Below are 22,228 nucleotides of genomic sequence, written 5' to 3'. Positions count from 1 at the left end.
TATACATTGCAGGCTTTGATGGAACTCAATCACAGACTATTGGGTCAGTAAAAGTCACGTTGGTGATTGGAAAAACTCATTACAGAGTTAGATTTTATATAGTAAAAGATTTGTGTGTTCCTGGAATCATTGGAGCAGAGTTTTTAAAGATATACACAATTTATGTCACTCAGAATTTCGAGTACATATGCCTAAGTGTACCAAACGAGCACAAGAATGTGGCAAATACACCAGTAACAGGCAAAGAAAAGGTACACGCAACTGAGCATTATGGGATGCGTGCTGCAGATCAGAATGAGTGCAACATTGAAATAGCCACCCGCATAAATAATGAGAGAAATAATGAAGTAAATGATAATAATGAGAAGCCAAAGATGTCTTCAAACAGTGCAACTGAAGCAAAGAATAATTTTGAAATAAAAAAATCTCCTAGTAGAAATAGGACAACCGAAAAACATATTAAAACTGATGCAAAGAGTGGCAAAAATGAAGTAATTATCGTAAATGCTGAAGTCTTAGAGGGTAGTTTATCAAAGCATAATAAATATGAAGTGAATAAAAAGCACGTGAATAAAAATGATAACATTAATGCATCATATCAGAGCAATTATGAGTTATACAAAAACGACGATCGTTCAGATAGTATGCTCCCCGGTTGTGGAACTACTATTACTAATGAAGAAGAAGAGGATTTTATTGACAGAGAGTATGACGAGGAAGACAAATGTTTCCTTGATTTAGATACAAATCAAGACGTAATTCTTACGGAAAATAAAAGATACGGTCAAATAACTGGTCGAGACCGAACGGAAAAAGTACTAGAATCACTAAATATGAATCATCTAAAAAGAGAAAATTTTAGAGATATAGAGAAGATTATGGCATCATATAGCGATGTATTCTATCTGAAGGGGGATAAATTAACTATCACTGATGCGGCAGTGCACGAAATTGAGACCACGTCAAACGTGCCTATCAACAAACGGCAATACAGATTTCCGGAAGCTACAAAGAAGCATATTAATGAAGAAATTGAAGAAATGCGTAGACAAGGTATCATAAGGCCTAGCAAAAGTCCGTGGAATGCACCAGTCCTATGTGTTCCCAAGAAGGACGATGAATTTGGTAACAAGAAATACAGAATCGTGGTTGACTTCAGGGCTTTAAATTTAGTTACGAAGCCATTTGTATACCCAATTCCACTAATTGATGAGATTCTAGATAATCTTGGAAACAGTAAATATTTTTCTACCTTGGATTTAAAATCAGGGTTTTACCAAGTGCCAATCAACTCAAAAGATGCAGCCAAGACAGCGTTCTCAACTCCAAAAGGGCACTTTGAATTTACAAGAATGCCTATGGGCCTGCGTAACAGCCCGTCGACGTTCCAAAGATTAATGAATACGGTACTTTATGAGATAGAAGGGGTTAAAGCAATCGTCTATCTGGATGACATAATTGTTTTCGGTGTTACTATCGAAGAACACAATGAAAACTTACGCAAAGTTTTAGAGGCTCTCCGTCGACATAATCTAAAAGTCGAGCCAGGTAAATGCCAAATTTTGAAAAATGAAATAAAGTATTTAGGACATGTAATTGACAAAGAAGGTATTCGTCCTATGGAGGACAATATAAAAACAATTAAAGAGATGGCGGCACCAAAAACAGTCAAAGGTGTTCGGTCATTTTTAGGAACAGTAAATTTTTATGGAAAATTCATACCTCACATAGCAGAGAAACGTAAACCTTTGAACGATCTCTTGCGAAAGAATGTTAAGTTTACTTGGACAGAAGAGTGTCAAAAATCTTTTGAGGAATTGCGGAATTTTTTAACTTCTGACACACTGTTAGTTAGACCGAACTATAAAGATACGTTCGTGATCACGACAGATGCAAGCGAGTACGCTATTGGAGCAGTACTCTCGAATGAAAAATCGATCGACAGGCCTATTTCATATGCAAGCAGAGGTCTAGTAGGTGCTGAAAGAAAGTACCATACGATTGAAAAAGAGTTGCTAGCCATCGTATGGGCAGTGAACCGTTTCAAACATTTTATTTATAATCAGAGATTTATTATATACACTGATCATAGACCGCTAATTTCAATATGGCATTTAAAAGAAACTTCGCCTACGCTAACGCGTTTACGTCTGAAACTTCAAGGGTTGGAAATGGACATTCGCTATAAACAAGGCAAAGACAATGTTGTGGCAGACTTTTTATCCAGACTGCCCGAACAGGCCGAGCCCTTACACCCTATTTCAATAGTCACTAGACAGCAAAAGCGTCAACAGCAGCAAACAGAGAAAAATGAACTTGCGAAGCGGAAAGACGCGGAAAATAAAACAACTTCCCCAAAACAACTGAAAGACGAATCAGGCAGGTTTACGTTATTTAGAAATAAACAAAAGACAGAATGGAATCCGCACATGGACGGATTGGAAAACATCGACTTTGGATGGGACGAAAAGGAAGATTTGGGAGCACTCTCATATTTCGAAGAATATGAAATATGCATAAATAACAATGACATCAAATTTGATCTGCTGAAATTTTCTAAACAAAAAACTAACGAAAGTGATTTTGATGGTACTTTCGTAATAGTAAACAGTAGATCAGCATATAAAGAACTAGCCGAACTGATACTCTTACCACACGGGTTAAAAGACTACCTAAATGGAAGAGTATTTTCAATTCCAGATCGTAAAATATGGGGATTGGTTCTAAATGGCTCGAGTAGATCAATAACCGATACAAGAATTCTAATAGATGGGTTAGTAGATGCATTCACTAACTGCCCTGAAGACCTGAAAAATGCAAAGAACATTCAAATTATCTCTTTTCGAAACATGCAGAAAACCCCTGAGGCAAATGTGTTGAGATTTATTGCCGAGAAATTTGATAAAATTTTTACACTATACGCACCTGAAAAGGATAGGATGTGGGTGCCAGAAAAAGACCGCGAAACTATATTGAAAGAATTCCACGATGCTCCTCTAAGCGGACATGTTGGAAGCAAACGAATGTTGAAAAGAATGAGTCCACTATTCCATTGGACTAATATGCGGAAGGATATTGAAAATTATGTTAAACAATGTAGCTCGTGCCAGAAAAACAAAATCGGTCGAGCGAACAAAATTCCAATGAGAATTACCACGACATCGTCCGAACCGTTCGAGAAATTGTATATGGACATAGTGGTTTTACCCGAGTCAGAATGGGGGAACAGATACGGACTTGTGATGCAAGACGATCTGACTAGATATCTAATTGTAGCACCGATGGAAAATCAAGAGAGTGCCACGGTTGCGCAAACTTTCGTGAATAATTATATTTGTAAATATGGAACACCCGTCGAATTGGTAACCGATAATGGAACCAATTTCGTTAGTTCTCTTATGAAAAATGTATGTAAAATTTTAAAAATTAAAAAAATTACTACGAGTACATATCATCCACAAGCAAACTTGGTGGAACGATCGAATAGGGAACTAAAAACCTATTTAAGACAATACGTAGGCAACGAACCGAAAACATGAGATCAATTACTCCCATTCTTCAGTTTCGAATATAATACTACTGTAAATTCCTCAACGGGTTATACACCGTTTGAATTATTATACGGAAGACGGGCGAACATCCCAAACTCCGTCTACAAATACGATAATGATGGTCTCTACTATGAGGACTACGTCAATGAAATGCGATCTACATTTAAACGACTTCACCATCAAGCCCGGGAGAATCTAATTGCATCTAAACACAAGCGCAAAGAATTATATGATAAAAACTCCAACGAATGGCAGCCAATGTGGGGAGACTTAGTGCTAGTAAAAGCCAATCCCACAGGCGCAGGACAAAAATTGCAATCACTTTGGAGAGGACCGTATGAAGTAGTTGCTCTTCCTAGTGAGCAAACAACAACTATAAAGAATGGGAATAGACTAGAAAAGGTTCACAATAACCGATTGAAAAAGTATACGGATTGAGAAACTGAACCTTATCACAGAATATTGAGATGATTAAGAAATTATCCAAGAAACATTAGAAAAGTAATAAAAAGATTCAACATGTATACAAAGTGATACACGAAAATAAACATATTGTACTAAAAGTTTCATCGAAAAACTAAATACAAAGGAATAATATTTAAAACATAAGGCAAATTGAAACCCTGAGAGTAATTGAAATAAAGAAAAATAGGATACAGTTATAAAAGAAATTAACAGCAAACATCATACAATGATACGTTGACATAAGAATTCAACGAAAAACTTAAAACCACAGTGTGAGGAAAACAATGGATAAGATAAAACCATGAAAAATATACCAAGAAGAGAAAAATATCAACGAAATATGTAAGATGAAAGTCGAAATGAATCAATTCGAACACGAAAAATAAACATGATTGCGAGCAGAAGGATATTAAAACCGTTAAGAGGGTAATATACACATGTTTTACGATGTTATTAAAAAAAAAGTACGAGAGTCAATAAGAAATAAAATTATACTTCTGCGATGAAACAAACACAATGAAAACAAATGGACACCAAACGAAGAAAAAAAAATAAGGTGAAACTGATGATTATAAACTGATAATAATAAAGATACATCAGAGGGACAATAAAGCAATAGGTTACATTGTCAAAGAAGATATATAATGGGGGGAAAACATATGAAGAAGAAAAAAGAGAGAGTATACTTAAAGAAACTCAAACATATGGTTGAAGTAATACAAAGTGGAAACAAACTATGGGAAAATATGGGATTCTAATGATCCTAGATGAGTCAACCAATCTAGAATATTCAAATATTTCATAAACATGGGAATCATGTCATACACAGCAATACCGTGCTGGTCATAAGAAAATAAAAAAGTTAAATTCAAGAGGAAGATTATAGATGTGAGCAAAATGTGTTTTTGGGAGGAAGCTATAATGCTACAAATTAAAAATGAACTGGGGAAAAGTTGCGTTTAGAAAAAAAGAAGAGCACATTACACAAGGGAGGTAAACATAATGGTATAGAATACGGAAACAATGTTATAAATAAGGAGAATTTCTATGGTGAAATAAAATGGTTTATCATTCAATAGCATAAAACTAACACTGGAAATATACTAAAAGAATACTTCGAATAAAAAAATAAATGTAAAATAGTGATGAAATATGACTGATACGACAAGAAAAGGATAAGACACAAGCGAACAGACTATCAAAACGACGCTGGCCAGCAAATAATTTCTATATAATGTATGCATTTATGCAATGATACTAGTATGAGTGATCAAGTGTGTGCGGACAAGGGGATCGCGACCCCGGAATGAAAAAAATGAAAGATGCATACAATATGAATGAATTGAGGATTTCTTAAGTGCAAATTACGCACTCAAATCAAAATGTCAATAAAATACAGATACGACAATATGGACATGTAAAAGTTACGAAAACACAATGAAAGTAGGATACAACAAATAATTAAAATATTATATACCAAAGAATTCATGGGGGATTACAAAAATACTTATATATGAAAACTCTGCCACTAACAAACTAATAATATTTTAATACTTTATGGGTTACCGTTATTATTGGAAAAATATTAAAACCCAGATTTGAGTCTATTTTTAGAAAGGAAAAACAGGAACACGTGCCGAAAGAACCAGCTCAAGTAGTGGGGGAGAGAAGCTGCGGCATGAGCACTACACAACCGACCAGATGGAAGGACGGCTTCTGAAGCTACGCAAGCAAGGATGGTAAGACACCATTAAAATGAACACGGTATAGAAGCTAGTTGCGGGAAAAATTTAGAAAAAAAACAGGTTTAGAAAAGATTTATTATAACCTGCAACAAGCATTCGCATGCCGCAACTTTAATAACAATTTTATATCCACAGACAGACGTATTGTCGACAGACGGGTTGTCGATTAATGGAAAAGTACACGAGATAACATATAGACGAATAAATAGATCGCAGAAACATTTAAATGCATAGAAAAAAAACACATAGATTCAACTAATAGAAAGAACATGCACGATAACGAAAAATTGTATACGATGTACAATGAAATTATGAAAAAATACGTATATAAAATAATAATAACACTCATAGAAAATAGATTAAATTACAGGCGCAGAATCATGCAAAAACGAATAGGAGTTTTTTTTTTGGAGTCCCAAATTGTGTGTGTGCCCGAAAATTAGTCGTCGCAGAAGGATGTCAGTAGCTTAGCCAAGCTACCTAAGAGAACGAGAGGGTGTGATCGGATGCGGTGGCAAGTTGAAGACAAAGGGAACCGGGGAATCACCAAGACGTCAGAAGGAAGAACAGCAGAGTTGAAAATCGAGGCAATTACGAGTTGAAAAAAAAATCGAGGCAGAGAAAATTACGAAAAAGTTTTATATGGAAGACGTGATAACAAATCGAAATAATGGCAATGCTACAAATGGCTACATCAACAAGTACAACTGATAACCAAACAAGAAGGAAGTAAATGCAGTCAACACAGTTAAATATGACTTGCATGGGTATGCCACAACGTTACAAATTGCTACCCCATATTTTATTCAGTGAGCATCGGCAAAAGCTCAACTGAGTACCATAAACCAATATATGAAAATCAAAGCTTATTAATACGTGAAAAATAATTAAACAGTTGGTTGTTTAAAAATACACTACGAAGAAGATAACCACGAAATCAAATGCAATGCATAAAAGCTGCTAGGAGCCTCAACACATTGTACCAAACGAGAAGCCATGATGAGAAGCAACAATACAAAATACCAATATTACTACTGACAGTAATCCCGATGATGTCCAAAATGCAAAGGAGTCAACGATCAATTTTCAACTATGCCCAATGAAGCGAGTACATAAGCAATGAGAAGCCCTACTACGTATCACCAACACAGAAGAACGAGCTATTAGGAACGAGAACGACACGGAACCCAGAGTCCGAGACTAGCAACCGTTCGATCACTCCCACAGATAAAGCAACAATAGAAGCATACCATGGAGCAGGATGGCGTCAGAGGAGAACACACACACACGGACCATCGTAAGGTTAGGAAATTTAACTAACGTATAACCAACAACGAAAAATAAACCAATTGGCAATTGTAAATACGGAAATTTGTGACCCAGCTACAAACTTTAATGTTATAAACCAACGCATCCGACTTGATGTTTACCCTTCAGGTAACATCAAGCTCAGTAAGTAAGGGGGCATGCAGCGCCCTTAGCAAATTTTCCTTCGAACATGTTAGTATTGTGAATAAAATAGGGAGCCATGAAGGAATAACGACATTGCAAGAACAGCAACCTAGTCGTGAAGGAAAAACTCGTCACATTTCAGGCAAGCCTTCATGTCAGCGTAAACGCGACGAGCAATAACAAAAATGTATTTTCACGGACACTGGTCACTGTTATAAAACCATAGACAGTCCCGAGCATTAGTCAGCACAGTAATGTTGTAGAAAAACAAAGCTATTTTCACGGACACTGGTCACTGCCTCTGGCCTAGCGACAGTGGTCTCGACTTTAGGTAGAACTTCGGAAGAAAGTCGGATGAACTTTCTACTTGAAATCACAAGCTCGGCTTGTACTAAAATCTTCGGGCTTCACCCGAAAGTAAATGTTAAGAGCTTAAAAACCCCTAGTTGGGGAGAGTTAGTGAGCAGTTCAATTTTAACGAGTGCGCGGTAAATAGCCGTTGGTCTCGGGCGTCGGCCCGTAGACAAATTAGCAGTTCAGTTTTACAGAGTGCGGTAGATAGGCGCGAGTCTCGGGAGTCGACCCGTAGACAGATTAAGTATTTTTTGCTTCGAGTATTCGAGTTAGTTCAGTTCGGAGTATAATACAGTAGCCATAGAAATATGCGTGCATTGTGAGGCTTGAGGTAGTTCGCCGAAATTACACAAATGGTTCGCATTATAATTTTGTATTATGGTTCAATTTCACCTTATTGGGTTTGAGTATCAAGTGACCTCAAAATCAAGTAAGAAATATTGTTTATAATGGGATATATAATAGATTTCTGAAGGCATCTAAAGAATTGAGTGAAAGATTGCTGTAATGAGTGAAGATTTAACAGTTTCATGTGCAGGTTTGATAGTCACACGCAAAAGAAAAATAGTTAGACACAGCCATTGTTCGTGACACAAAAGTACGTGTTGAAGAATAACTTCTTTTATTAATGTAAACAAGAAAATGTGGAGACATATATCCGACGAGTTCACCATGAAGTGTTGTGAATAGATTTACAAACTAGTGGAGTATGCAATAGAACTACGAGTCAAATTAAAGAAATAACTCAACATACTATGGTTGTAGCATAACTGCACAGAATTTACGGTGAAAGTTAAAAGGTTCCAATTCTAATGTAAAGTCGGTGTGGAATGGTGTAAATGTGTGAAAATCACAAAAAGATTTGAAACTCAAAAAAAAGGTGAAATTCGTGATATTAAACTCAAGTACATAGAGAAACCGAATTGAAGAGTATTACTCCGTATAGAACTGAAAGAAACATCCTCTTCGTTATTCCTCTTCCGCCACCGCTCGGCCGGAAGCTATGCAAGTGGTGACAGCGGTGGGATACACGGCCGGAAGAATACAATTCTAATATATTTTACTTAGAGTTAATGTACCAATAGTCATCTCATCAATAGAGTCACATTGTTAATTTACCGATTACTCGACCTTCAATCAATGAACTATGATAAAATCCAACACAATATCTTTACTTCGGTTTGTGAAGTTATACCGCAGAAAAAGTAGTTCGAAAATTTTTCAATACTGATATTATAGCGACGGGAAAACTCGAAGCGAATGCCCCTAATTTTATCTCACTCTAGAAGTCAATCTATCGAACAGAAACAACAGATCTCACTCTAACTAATGGTTTTCGTATATGCGATGACTAATGGAGGAGAGATAAAGAGGGTACCATTACCCTACTTTTGTCTCTACTATTGGTCGATCGTTAGTCATGAGCTGAAATGGTGGCCTTTATTACCGTTCTTGCATGCACTTCCTCTTACATTTCACTCACACATCAACTCACCCATTAGACATCCTTACAAAATCAACTAGATGAACATCGTTTGACAACTATCAGTGGTTTGCTCATTTGTTCAGTCTGTATTATTTTATTCTATTCTATCTCATTTCACAGTATTCCATGGTACCCAAACCACCAATAAACATCAAAGATGGACTGTATTTACCGTTCGTTTGATGTCATCGTGTGAAACCCAATTGGGATACGTTCACTTCATTTAATTTCCATTTCACACTGGTAATAAGGGCCGGTAGTATGAAAATTAAACATAAAACAGAGCTCAATTAAGCCCCACTGGCCTCTCCATCCCCGGATGTTGGCGCGTAATACAATCAACATCTTATTCAAGTCGTTCCATATCTTATTCATTTGATTCAATAATGAAGCTAAAAACTGTAACACATATCTTTATCAAATTGTAACGCAAATTGATTGTATCTGATGATGTTTGCAATACCGTCAGGCTCATCAACCACGGCAGCGATTACCGTGCGGAATCTAAGTCTAAAATAATATTTTGTTTTCAAGGTCAATTGTGACAGATATTGTCAAAAAACAAATTTTGACATAAAACTTCGTATAACTCAAAAAGTAAATATTCGATCTCAAAATCATTCAATATCGTTCAAGGTGACGAGGAGACCTTTCATTTGCGACTAGTTTGATCAAAATCGGTTAAATCATCTCTGAGATCTCGACCTCTTTGTTGACAACACACATACAGACCCACACACATACACATACGGACATATTCTCAGTTCGTCGAACTTATCGATTGGTATATAACACCCGGCCCTGCGGTTCGAAATCATCTTTTAACATTCGAAAAATTAATGTGATTTATTTCAGTATCATACACGACACACCAGAAAACCCATATCCTGCTCAGACTAACTAATTCGTTCTCCTTTTTCACATTTAGATTTCGCTGAGAAGACTCCTAGTTTGTCATATAAACACTAACCCAAGCACTTTAGATATTCTTCTAATACGAAACCAAAAAGCTTTGTATTGTGATGCCGACGATTTTACTTTCTCAAATATAGCGCTCGTTCGATAGCATATTGATAATGAAGTATTATCATAACAGATCGGTAATGTTTCATGAAGTATGTCAAAAGTCTATCGAAAATATTACCGTAGTCATATATTCCTAATTTAACCTGTTGTTCTATCCGTTACAGAAAATGAACAAAAAATCATCAACCAATAAACACCGAAACATCCTCCGTTCATCAGAAGTAACAATTCTAGTGGTTAGCAATTTTTAAAGTTAACACTTTCACGGCAAAAGATTCCGAATGCCTGCGCTTGCCACACCATAAAGGTGCCAAGTGGAAAAGTTTTTAATCGCAATAGATTAAAAACTTATTATGCATACAGCCTTCCACATTCGATGCTGACTTGGCCAGCAGAAGATTAGTGACTTCGTGCCGTCCGGGAGCTAATGAGCAGACGAAAAAGGATTTGCCCACTTCCGCGGTTGTGCGGCCGACGAGCAACTTTATTCAAGTTCCGGGCATCCATTTAAGAACTTTACCGACACACTTCCCAGGGAAGAGGCAAAGTTTGCTTTACAGTTCATCTAAAAAGTGTTTTATTTTGTTAAACAAAAAATGGTTACTTGAATGGTTTTTGAAACAGCACCTTCTGGGAGTTTGCTCACAATCGTAAAAAAATAAATATGAAAAGTAGTGCAGATACAAATCCTAGAGCCTTTCAATTCGGTTCACAAAACCAGACTAAACACAAAAACAGGTTCCTTTCTTCTGAGGTTGAAATTACATGAAATACCAATGTATTCTACAAACCTCCTACTGGATGGATGGGCGGAATTTTGATACAGAGATGGAATAAAGAAGGAGGCGCTGATGGGAGCTGCTTCCGCTCTAGTCGAAAGAAGGAGGCGCAAGTAAGCCAAACACCGTTCTAAGGATGTGTAAGTGAGTGGGTGGGATACACAATTCGTCTGCTTCATTCCCAGGCGGCTTAGAAAAGCTTCGTCTCTGATGGATGTCGGTGATAACAGCGAGGGAGAGGAACGATTATGATAACGATATGGGTCGTTTTCCTGTGGACACTAAGGATGAAGGCTAAAGAGATTTGTGTGTTATTGGAATTGTTGACTGGTTTGTTTTCGAGAAAATTGAATCGAATATTCTGTAAACGTAGCTCTTTGCAAAACCATAACTGATTCACACTTTTGAATTTTGAGAATTTCATTAAGCTCTTAAACTCGGACTATAAACGAATCTTGATTGATACATCATATTCTGCTTGGTGAAATTTGTGACATAAATCAATCTTCAACTATAAGTGTCACACGTTTTCAAACCTTGCCTGCACTTTACAATACTATCAATTTGATTGCAAAATGCAAGCTATTGAGTGGTAAGTTTTTGAAATGCAAGAGTATCAAATTTTTAAAATGATTTTATAGTGGGCTTAGCTAGATTATTGAACCCTTGGCAGAACTAATAATAATAATCCTTACTTTAATAGAATTAAAAAATATGCCCAGACAAGTTGCTTAGAAATTCTTCTCATTTATAAATCCTCCTGATGATGATGGTATTGCATTTCTTGGTGATATCATAATCCGACAGTCTTGGGTTTGCCCTAATCATTCTTAACACCTTCAAATGCAGTTCTCCCTTCTTAATTAAACACTTAAAAAAAATTAAAATGACCAAATCTCTCATAATTATATCTAATCTTGATAATTATATTTCATTAAGATATAGATATGACTCCAAATCAGAAGCAAACGTTCAGATTTCTATGTTTTGGGTGAAAATATACTAACTAGAGAATTGGAAAACTATCTAGGAAAGAATCGACAGCCTTGAGTCGGCGTATGACTTGATATTTAGAGCTCTGAGAATGCACAATCGGGTGGGCCACAGAGCAGAAGACAGCCTTGGGCTCATGAACAGAGAAAAAAGACAAAAATCTGCAACGGTCCGGAAAGGTGCCATTTCGGACAAAAAACGAATGAAGTCCTTAACACTTAGAAAATCAGTAAAAAAATAAACGTTAAGTGATTGTATTGTGTCATGTGTAGAAATCAATTTCGCTTGAAATATTTTTTTTTCATTCTTACTTGCATTACGTTATACATCATAATTTACGATATAACTACTAGTAAAAATATGAATTTGTGAGCAAATACCACCTTAATCATTTTTCTCTTTACAAGGAACAGTATAATTCAGTTTTATCAGTTGAAACAATGATAAATTTAATTATGTTGACACATGGCATAAGACACCCGACATGGAAGATGCTTTGGGCCAAATGTCAACAAATATTCAAGTTCAATTTATATGTATAAATCACTAAAGAATCTTTTCAAAAATTCACAATGAAGGTAAGATGGTATACTAAAATATCACAGACTGGATTTTTCAAATACCTTTCATTTACAGTTGAACATTCCGTAAAAAAGTTGAAACAATTTTATAGATCATGTATTTGACTTTCACCACAAGTAATGCTATGTTTCAATAAAAAGCACAAATGCAGTAAAACACAAATTTGTTTATTTCACTTAATTGAATATACTTTGTGGAAACAATATTTTGGCATTTAATTATTAAGTGATGTCATAAATTTCGAATTTGAGAGCGTTCCTAAGTAATTCCCAATTTCATTGTGTATAGTTTTTATTAAAAGAATAGAATATTCTATTAAATTAAAACAAGAATATCTTTAAATCAGAACATAAAAATATTTTTCAAAGAATAGAATTCCTAAAGGAAATTCATAATTTATTCTTAGTCTTTGTTGTAACTCATGGGCTGAAAAGTCCCGGGCTTGACAAAGAGAACACGATTTTTTGGTTCAAAATTAACTTTATTCATCAACGTAATCTCCATAAAGAGCAACGCAATCATTCAAGTGCCGCTCTAACATTTCAATATCACAATTTAGGCCTCATTTTCAGCAATAACCATTTTTTCAGGAATGCGAACAGCCAGTAGTCGCTGGGAGACAAATCTGGTGAATACGGTGGATGTGAGAGCAACTCGAAGTTCGATTCATGTAGTTTTTCCACTGCTCAGAATCGTCAACACGTTTTCGTTTCAGGTCAACAGTAAGCAAACAGAGCTTTCTCTTAAGGCGCTTTCGTTTTTAATTTGCACTACACCGGTGCAGTGCTAAACTGAGCCATGAATAAACGAACAAAAATGACGAAAACATAAACAGTAACCATTGACTACAATAAACGATTCCATTGCACAGAACTACACCAAATTTTTGATGAGTGCTACACCAGTTGTATCGGTGCAGAAAAAGTGTGGCACTGGTGTAGTGCATCTGGTAAAAACGAACGGTTTAGGAGCAGCTTTCGCTTCACCGGTGTAGTGCAATTTAAAAACGAAAACGACATTAGTCAAATGCTCATGCAATATAAAGCCAACATGTTTCTTCAGTATCTTTACGATGTTAGCTAACTCACGCAACTTCACTTTTCGATCACTCAAAACGATTTTGTGGATTTTATTAATGTTTTCTGGTGTTACCGCCTTATTTGGTGTCTCTGCGACCACGTTTGAAGTCAGCAAACCAACGTTTTATTGTTGTTTCTGATGGAACGGAGTCTCCATAATACTTTTCAAGCCATTGATTCGCTTGAACGGTATTTTGTTCATCAAGAAGCAGTATAGAATAAAAACACGAAATTATTTTTGATCCATTGTTCTGAAAAAAAATAACAGCTGTCTTTTAAAGGTTAGTATTTACTGAAAAAAGATGACTGCAATAAAACTAGTGCCATCTATGTGTTAGACCCGGGAACAATGTGTTATTATATAATATTTTACGTAGTTGTGATACTAATTTTCAGCTTTTAATGAGTATTATTCACTGTTTGTGATATTTCGAAATTTTTTTACGAATGAATATTACATTCATATCACTCCCATTAAGAGATTCTCAACACTACTTAGAAGTTCATCACTGCATGAAAAATTTATACATTTATGAATCAGCCGGATTCAAAAACAAAAACGTTTTATGGTTAGAGTCAATCTAGATATCTCTAAGACGTCCACAAATAATCAAACTGAAATGAAAATTAAATTTTGTTGATTTTTAATCGGAAACTAATGTGACTAATGGGCCATTGGTTGAACATCAATACTTAAAATAGTTACAGAGGGGCACGTTCCCCCGAGCCCACGGTCTTAGGGGCCCTTGACGAGACCCGCTGAGCAAAAAAGGTCATTTAGTTAGTAAGGGGCACACAAATAAATCTTGCCCCCAGGCTCATTAAAACGTAAAAGTATCATTCATTACATAATTTCCTCAGATTCTGTGAGTACGTGTAGGAAATTTATATCACTAAATTTTGTCGTTTCCATTAAGGTCTTTTTTACTTGAGGAATTTGAACAGACGCAGGGTGGTTTGATCAAACAAACAATTTTCACGAAACTGTGTTTAATTTCCACTTTGCAACGGGGTGTGAGCAATATATAAGAACCAGGTTAGAAATTGACTCGATTTTCAGTTCAATGACGTCGAGACTAGGTTCGAAACTGGCTTCAGACAAGCGGTTTAGCAGCAGTAAGGGTACAAACTAGGTTAAGTTTGGTATCAAGCGAAAAAAAACACCAATTTAAAACTATTCGCCAGCACCAAAACAACTTGCTCATAGTTTTAAAGTTGCCCAGTTGTTATTCATATGCTGTCTGGAAGAAAGGACGACATAAGTGGGAGCGATAGATATCATTTCAGCAGCGATAGAGGTATACACTAATTATTATATGATGTCAATGTATCCTCTAAGAAAAAACCTGTTTTAATCCACCTAGTGGTGTAATGATGCCTTTCTAATATTATATCATCATATCATCATAAATATTACTGTGGAATTCGCTAAAACAACCGTTCATTGAATAGAAATAGGAAACTGTATTCGGAACTAATCTAACAAACTCTACAAATCCTGATTACCATGTAGTTCCGGACCCGGAAGTAAATTCAGGAATTCCGTATGAAACTGTAAGACTTTTCCTTTGAACCTATAATTTTGTGGACATCGATTTGGCCATCTTGAAGGAAAGCGATTGAGACCTTTTTGCAGTTTTTAATCACCATTTCCAATTCTTCCAAAACCGGATTCAGATTACCGGAATAGCCGCAGTTGGTTTGTTTGCCAGCAACAAATATGACCTACAAATCAGAACAGTTTTGAACCTAGTTAAACCTAGACTTACTATTTCATGCTTTATTTCGATTAAACCAATTAGACGAAATCTAGTAAACGAAGCCAACCTGCGTTTCTGTTGCTTCTGAATATGTAAGTGAAGCTAAACAGCATGAATCAGCAGCATAAAACATGTAGTAGGATTATTACTTTTATTATTATTATTGACATTATTACAACACCGGCACGGTATTTCTGCACTATTGGCTGTGAAAATTGCATATTTTCTTAAATAAAATTGAATTCAATGACATTCGTTTATTCTCTTATATATATATATATATATATATATATATATATATATATATATATATATATATATATATATATATATATATATATATATATATATATATATATATATATATATATATGATTTGGTTGTTACAATGAGGACATCATTTGCTTCCGCAATTCTGAGATTTTTGTGTAGGGAAAATTCTAAACCTACTTGTATTGTGTAATGGGGAAAAAGAACTTATATATACTAACTTACTAACTAATACAGAGAGCGAATTAATTCAATTGAAGATTGCATTGATTTTTGTCGGAATCTGCTTATATTATTATGTGACATTACGTCTAATGATTCTATATTTGTAAGTCTGTAACTCGTTTGTACTAAACCAGGGAGGACGCTTCAAAATCATTTTCAGAATTTTATTCTGAATCCTTTGAAGCGTTTTCTTCCTGGTGGAACAACAACTTAACCAAATTGGTACTGCATAAAGCATGGCTGGTCTGAAAATTTGTTTATAAATTAACAATTTGTTTTTTAGACAGAGCTTAGAATTTCTGTTTATAAGAGGATATAAACATTTAATATATTTATTACACTTTGCCTGGATTCCTTCAATGTGATCCTTGAAAGTGAGTTTTTTGTCATACGTTAAACCTAAGTATTTAGCTTGATCAGACCATGTCAATTCCAAACCATTCAATTTGAGAATGTGATTATTGTTTGGTTTAAGAAAAGAAGCTCTTGGCTTATGAGGAAAGATCATAAATTGCGTTTTTGCTGCATTTGGTTTAATTTTCCATTTTAACAGATAATCACTGAATGAAAATATTATACAAGATTGGAGCTACGCTCGAACCCTGCGGAACACCGGCTCGTACGGGTAGCAATTCAGATTTACAATTCTGATAGCTAACCTGAAGAGTACCATCTGTTAAATAATTTTGAATCATTTTGATCAAATAAATAGGAAACTGGAAATCAGACATTTTTGCTATTAAACCTTTGTGCCGAACACTGTCGAATGCCTTTTCTATGTCTAGAAGAGCACCTCCAGTGGACAACACAGAAGATTTATTTGCTTTTATCATGTTCGTTACTCTGATAAGTTGATGAATGTTCATGACGAAATCCAAACGGCTTTGGTGAAAAAATTGAATTCTCATTTACATGAGACATCATTCTCAACAAGATAATTTTTTCAAAAAGTTTACTGATAGAAGAAAGTAAGCTAATTGGTCGATAACTTGATGTTTCTGCTGGGTTTTTATCAGATTTGAGGATAGGAATTACTTTAGCGTTTTTCCATCTTTTTGGGAAGTAAGCTAATGAAAAACACTTGTTGAAAATTTTAACCAGGAGTCTCAAGGCAACATCGGGAAGATTTTTAATAAGAATATTAAAGATTCCATCATTACCAGGAGCCTTTATGTTTTTAGTTTCCTAATAATTGCCTTCATTTCATTAAAATTCGTCTCAGTAATGTCATCTTGTAACAACACTTGAGTTTAAATATGATCATATTTCAGTGAGACTTCATTTTCAATAGGATTCACAACGTTCAAATTAAAATTGTGTACACTATCGAACTGCTGAGCAAGTTTTTGAGCTTTTTCGCTATTTGTAAAAAGTATTTGATTTCCTTCCTTGAGAGCAGGAATTGGTTTCTGAGGTTTCTTAAAAACCTTAGAAAGATTCCAGAAAGGTTTAGAATATGGCTTAATTTGTTCAACTTCTTTAGCGAACCACCCTAAAGATATCAAAGGAACGTGTTGGACATATTATTCACGAATATTTAGACATGAGAAAGCTTTGTGCAAAATGGGTGCCGCGTGAGCTCACAATCGATCAAAAACAACAACGAATTGATGATTCTGAGCAGTGTTTGGAGCTGTTATATCGAAATAAAACCGATTTTTTCGTCGATATATAACAATGGATGAAACATGGCTCCATCACTTCACTCCGGAGTCCAATAGACAGTCAGCTGAGTGGACTGCACCGAACCCAAAGCGTGGAAAGACTGAACAATCGGCCGGTAAGGTTATGGCGTCTGTATTTTGGGATTCGCATGGTATAATTTTCATCGACTACCTTGAAAAGGGAAAAACCATCAACAGTGACTTATATATAGCGTTCTTAGAGCGTTTGAAGGACGAAATTTCCCAAAAAACGGCCTCATTTGAAGAAGAAAAAAGTTTTGTTTCATCAAGACAATGCACCGTGTCACAAGTCGATGAAAACCATGCTGAAATTGAACGAATTGGGCTTCGAATTGCTCCCTCATCCAACGTATTCTCCAGATTTGGCCCCCAGTGACTTTTTCCTGTCGCTGGTAAAAAATTTAGAAGCAATGAAGAGGTAATTGCTGAAACTGAGGCCTATTTAGAGGCAAAGGACAAATCGTACTACAAAAATGGTATCGAAAAGTTGGAAGATTGCTATAACCGCTGTATCGCCTCTGATGGCAATTATGTTGAATAATAAAAACGAATTTTGGCAAAAAAATGTGTGTTTCTATTAAACGATACGAACTTTTCAGCCGAACTGTTATTTTTTTCATAGTAGGATCACGAGAACGTTGATATTGTCGTCGACGAACATTCTTCAACCGAATGAGCAGTTGAAGATTGTCATCGATGATAGGAAAAATTAATTTAGTTTGAGCTTTGGGAACTGAAAGATTTCTAGCTTCGATAATATAATGATTCAAAATATCAATTGCTGTGTCGATGTCCACAGAATTTTCTAAAATAGTTTCATGATCCACATGATTTTCAATGTGAGATCTGTAATCCAGCCAATTAGCTCTATGATAGTTGAATATAGAACTAATTCGATTAATTATAGCTTCGTTTTATTTCTTAAGGGGCGGGTAGGGTATATTCTCTTATAGTAAAACATTTGAAGAATTTTCTGTGAAATTTTCAAGCCTATTGGAACGAAACTCTGGAAGTTATGGACCTGTATCTATGGCTATCTCATTCTACGAAGAAGCAAGAGCTTGGCGCACAGGCTCAAGATTTCTACTTCGATTGACTTCAAAACTTGACAAAACATTCATGAAATGTTTCGTTATAATAAATTCTAAAAGAAAAAATATGATTTTTGAAAATGTTAGACCCTGCGAGCTCCCTGGAATAATTAATTGTTTCCATTGAATTTATAGACAAAAAACTTTAAACGCATTTTTCTCGAAAGAAGGTTTTGAAAGTCCATCGTCATTCAAAATCTCAAAGCCAATTTTCTTCAAATTTTGCACACACTTTCTACAGATAAAAAACACGTTTTCCTTTTCGTTGTTTGTTACTTTGGGGAGGTTTAACAGCTACAAAATGGCGGATTTTTTCGTGAAAAATCGTAGTTTTCACTTTGAACAACCACCAAAAATTAAAAAAAATCAAACAGAATCGTTGGGGCCTAGAAAAACTCCTACTCTAACTATGCTGCGTTCATTTGTTCACTTCTGATTAGTCTGCGCTGAGATACAGTGAACACCGCAAATCATGATTCTTATGAAGCGTTTTCGAAGATACCTCTTCACCGACTTATTTCTCAATATTTTTCCACGAAAAAATTTAAAAATGTTGTTTGAATGATGCATTTTATCATGCAAAACAGTTGAATTTATTTTGTGAACGATAATTCTGGAAAAATTCGCAAAAAAGATGATTTTTTTCATCGTTTAAGTCAAGTTCCACCAGGAAGAAAACGCTTCAAAGGATTCAGAATAAAATTCTGAAAATGATTTTGAAGCGTCCTCCCTGGTTTAGTACAAACGAGTTACAGACTTACAAATATAGAATCATTAGACGTAATGTCACATAATATTATAAGCAGATTCCGACAAAAATCAATGCAATCTTCAATTGAATCAATTCGCTCTCTGTATTAGTTAGTAAGTTAGTATATAAGTTTCCCTTCTCCCCATTACACAATACAAGTAGGTTTACAATTTTCTCTACACAAAAATCACAAAATGCATGTGGAAGCAAATGATGTCTTCATGGTAATAACCAAATCATGTATATAATAGAGCTGCAAAGTCACCACTTGTGGCTGAACACCAAATTTAAAGCTCAATAATTTAATTTTAACTCAAATTTCAATAAATAATACAATTAAAAAATCATGTAAATTTTACTCGTCTTCACGTCCTCCAGTTATGTCTGTGGCATTACCTGCATGCTTATTTAGAGCATTTATCAATCAATTTGGTAACAAAATACATTAGATTGTGTACTCGATGGAACGCTATGAGCTGAAGTTTCAGAAAAAAAGCATCTCTTTGCTCACAATTATTTCAAAACATTTAGAAGCAGTAGATGGACTTGTTATTCCACCATAGTTCCTAACATTACGAGTATCTTTCTTCTTGTACGCAGAAAACATAAAGAACTGCTGGTAGTCTCCCCGGAAAGAAGAAGAGTGAAGGTTCTTCCTCTGAGCGATACATTTTCGAAAAATGTTCATTTTTCGTTATTCCATGCATTGCCAGCTTTTCGCTCTGTCTGTTACTCATTAGTAGTGATGTGTATAAATTGAGTTCAAGGCTGTTTTATGTCTCAACACAAACCCCAAAACCCGATCAACATATCGTATCTAAATTATTTCTCTTTTTGATACTAGTTGATATTTTAACTACTAACGAGACCAGACTTATATCAGCACTTGCTACGAAAACATCTTTTTGTTATAAACTTGACCATGGACTCAGGAAAAAGACCATGTTCGAAAGATTTTTCAAATATTGTGCACAGAGGCTTAGCCAAAGCAGTAACACAATTGATACTTTTACCATATACGCATATTACCGTAGAGCTGTCTTTCTTTCATGCGTCGAAACTCGGATCTGCATAAAATTCAATAACGTTGTGGCTGAATGGGACGATTGTCCTTACGGGTCTGGATTGAAAAATCAGGTTTCAAAGTAGTTCTGGAAACTCTTGACATTTTAAATACCAAATAAACCACTCCCAATCAAATGCGATTGTGAGTAGATATGAAAACTATGTTTATTAGACAGTCAATTTTACTTTTATTACCAGTCTTCAAGTGTCATAATATTCAGAAAAGAAGTAAATTTTACAAACGATCATGATTTTATCAAAAAGTAATAATTTCTTGATTGTGAACAAATCACGACCCTTCAAAAAATGTTTCATTTTAAGATTCAATTAAAGAACTTCAACTGCCAACATATAAGTAAAACTGTCTTGTTTGTATGTAGGTCTATTTTGACTACTGTGCACTACATCACGTCACTTTACTGTATTATGATAACAATCGTGGGCAAACGATATTTAAACGAAGAACGTTAAGATATTTCTCTTTAAAATTGCCAAAATCTGTAGTATAATCGGCAGCACATACTAGCGGAAGCCATAATTAAATCAATTTCTTTTCTTACTGCAGTTTGCAAATGATGAAACAATTTGTCGTAAGCATATCTTGTCAGTTTCAATTCTGAACACGTATCGTACACTGGTAATAAAATAAAAAATACTATCCCGTAGAAAAATTCTCTCGAAACTAGAACCATTTCAAAGATGTCGCATTAAATAAATATATATAAACTAGCAAAACTCACTTTGAATCAGCACAAAATCACATCATTTACGCTTGGCACTAATGAAACTATCTTTCGTTCTTTGAACTACAATTCTCTCGCCAGACTACGGCCGTAGTGATGCACTTCAACTTTTTTGCATAACTTTTCAGGTTGGCACAGCGAAGAACAAATTTCTTCCACTCTTGCTAAAATTCACATGTATGTAAAAAACTAAATTTACCAACAAACGACGAAATGAAAAAAACACATACTAGCACTTCATCAAAACTCCATCATACACACATCACGTCTCTTCTGGCGCGCGAGCGTTATTTTTTCAACCCACATACTTTTGAAGACATGCTACTGCACATCCCCGGCAGGAAAAATCTTTCCAACTTCGCGTCACGTTTTCAAATTTCGAATCCACCGACGGTTTAGTTTAGTTGGGATTAGTTTGATATTGAATGTCGGAATCAACTGTTCTTGGACCCTCCCCTAGAAAGAAGCTTATAGTTATTATGTTCACAACGATTAAATTAGTTCTAGTAAATTGTTATACACCAAAATCACAGACACTATGCGATCTTGCTGCTCTGGTGATCTGCAATCAAGTCATCACAGATGGCTTTACAGCACATGCACAACAACCGTCCTAATCCGCGGGGATAATCCACAGTCGCATCCGATCAAAAGCGAAGCTAAGCATAAACTAAAACAATTTTCCACCCGCCGTTTACTCGTTGGCCCACCAGCACCAGAAGGACATCGAAGGTTCGTGTTTGTTGTAAAATGTTTACTATCGGCACACGCTGCTCGGCAGTCGGCAGTCGGTGAGAGTGAGCTCCCTTTGAGTTAGGGTGCATTACGTTTCCTTGTGAGTGCCACTTTCGCGATATATGTAGCCGGAAAAACATCGCATCGAAACACGGTGGAAATTTGTTCGCGAGATGGTAACCTATTGTCCGAACTGTGAGGTGAATCAATTCAAATCGAATGATTTGCTTTGCTAAGTTCGTGTTTAACAAATTTTAGCAAGAAATACTGGCATTAATGAAACAATCATTGACTAATCGTTTTCGATGGCATCACGATCACGGCAAGTCGTAATAAGTTTATTACAAATGGCTGTTACCGTGACAAAAGCTGATATTAGTTTGGTTTCGTT

At 35.5% G+C, this 22,228-nt stretch overlaps 1 protein-coding gene across 1 annotated transcript in view; it reads right to left on the bottom strand.

The window, feature by feature from the left end:
* Positions 1-21,773, bottom strand: part of LOC131425264 (carbonic anhydrase-related protein 10) — a 236,478-nt gene extending 214,705 nt beyond the window's left edge. The window contains exon 1 of the mRNA XM_058587009.1: positions 21,100-21,773. The gene's annotated coding sequence lies outside the window, so the exon portion shown is untranslated. The remainder of the gene's footprint in view (positions 1-21,099) is intronic.
* Positions 21,774-22,228: the final 455 nt, after the last annotated feature.

The sequence above is a fragment of the Malaya genurostris genome, chromosome 1, assembly GCF_030247185.1.
Source record: "Malaya genurostris strain Urasoe2022 chromosome 1, Malgen_1.1, whole genome shotgun sequence".
NCBI lineage: Eukaryota > Metazoa > Arthropoda > Insecta > Diptera > Culicidae > Malaya > Malaya genurostris.
The sequence above is the reverse complement of the archived record's forward strand: the minus strand, read 5'-3'. Positions and strand labels throughout refer to the sequence as shown.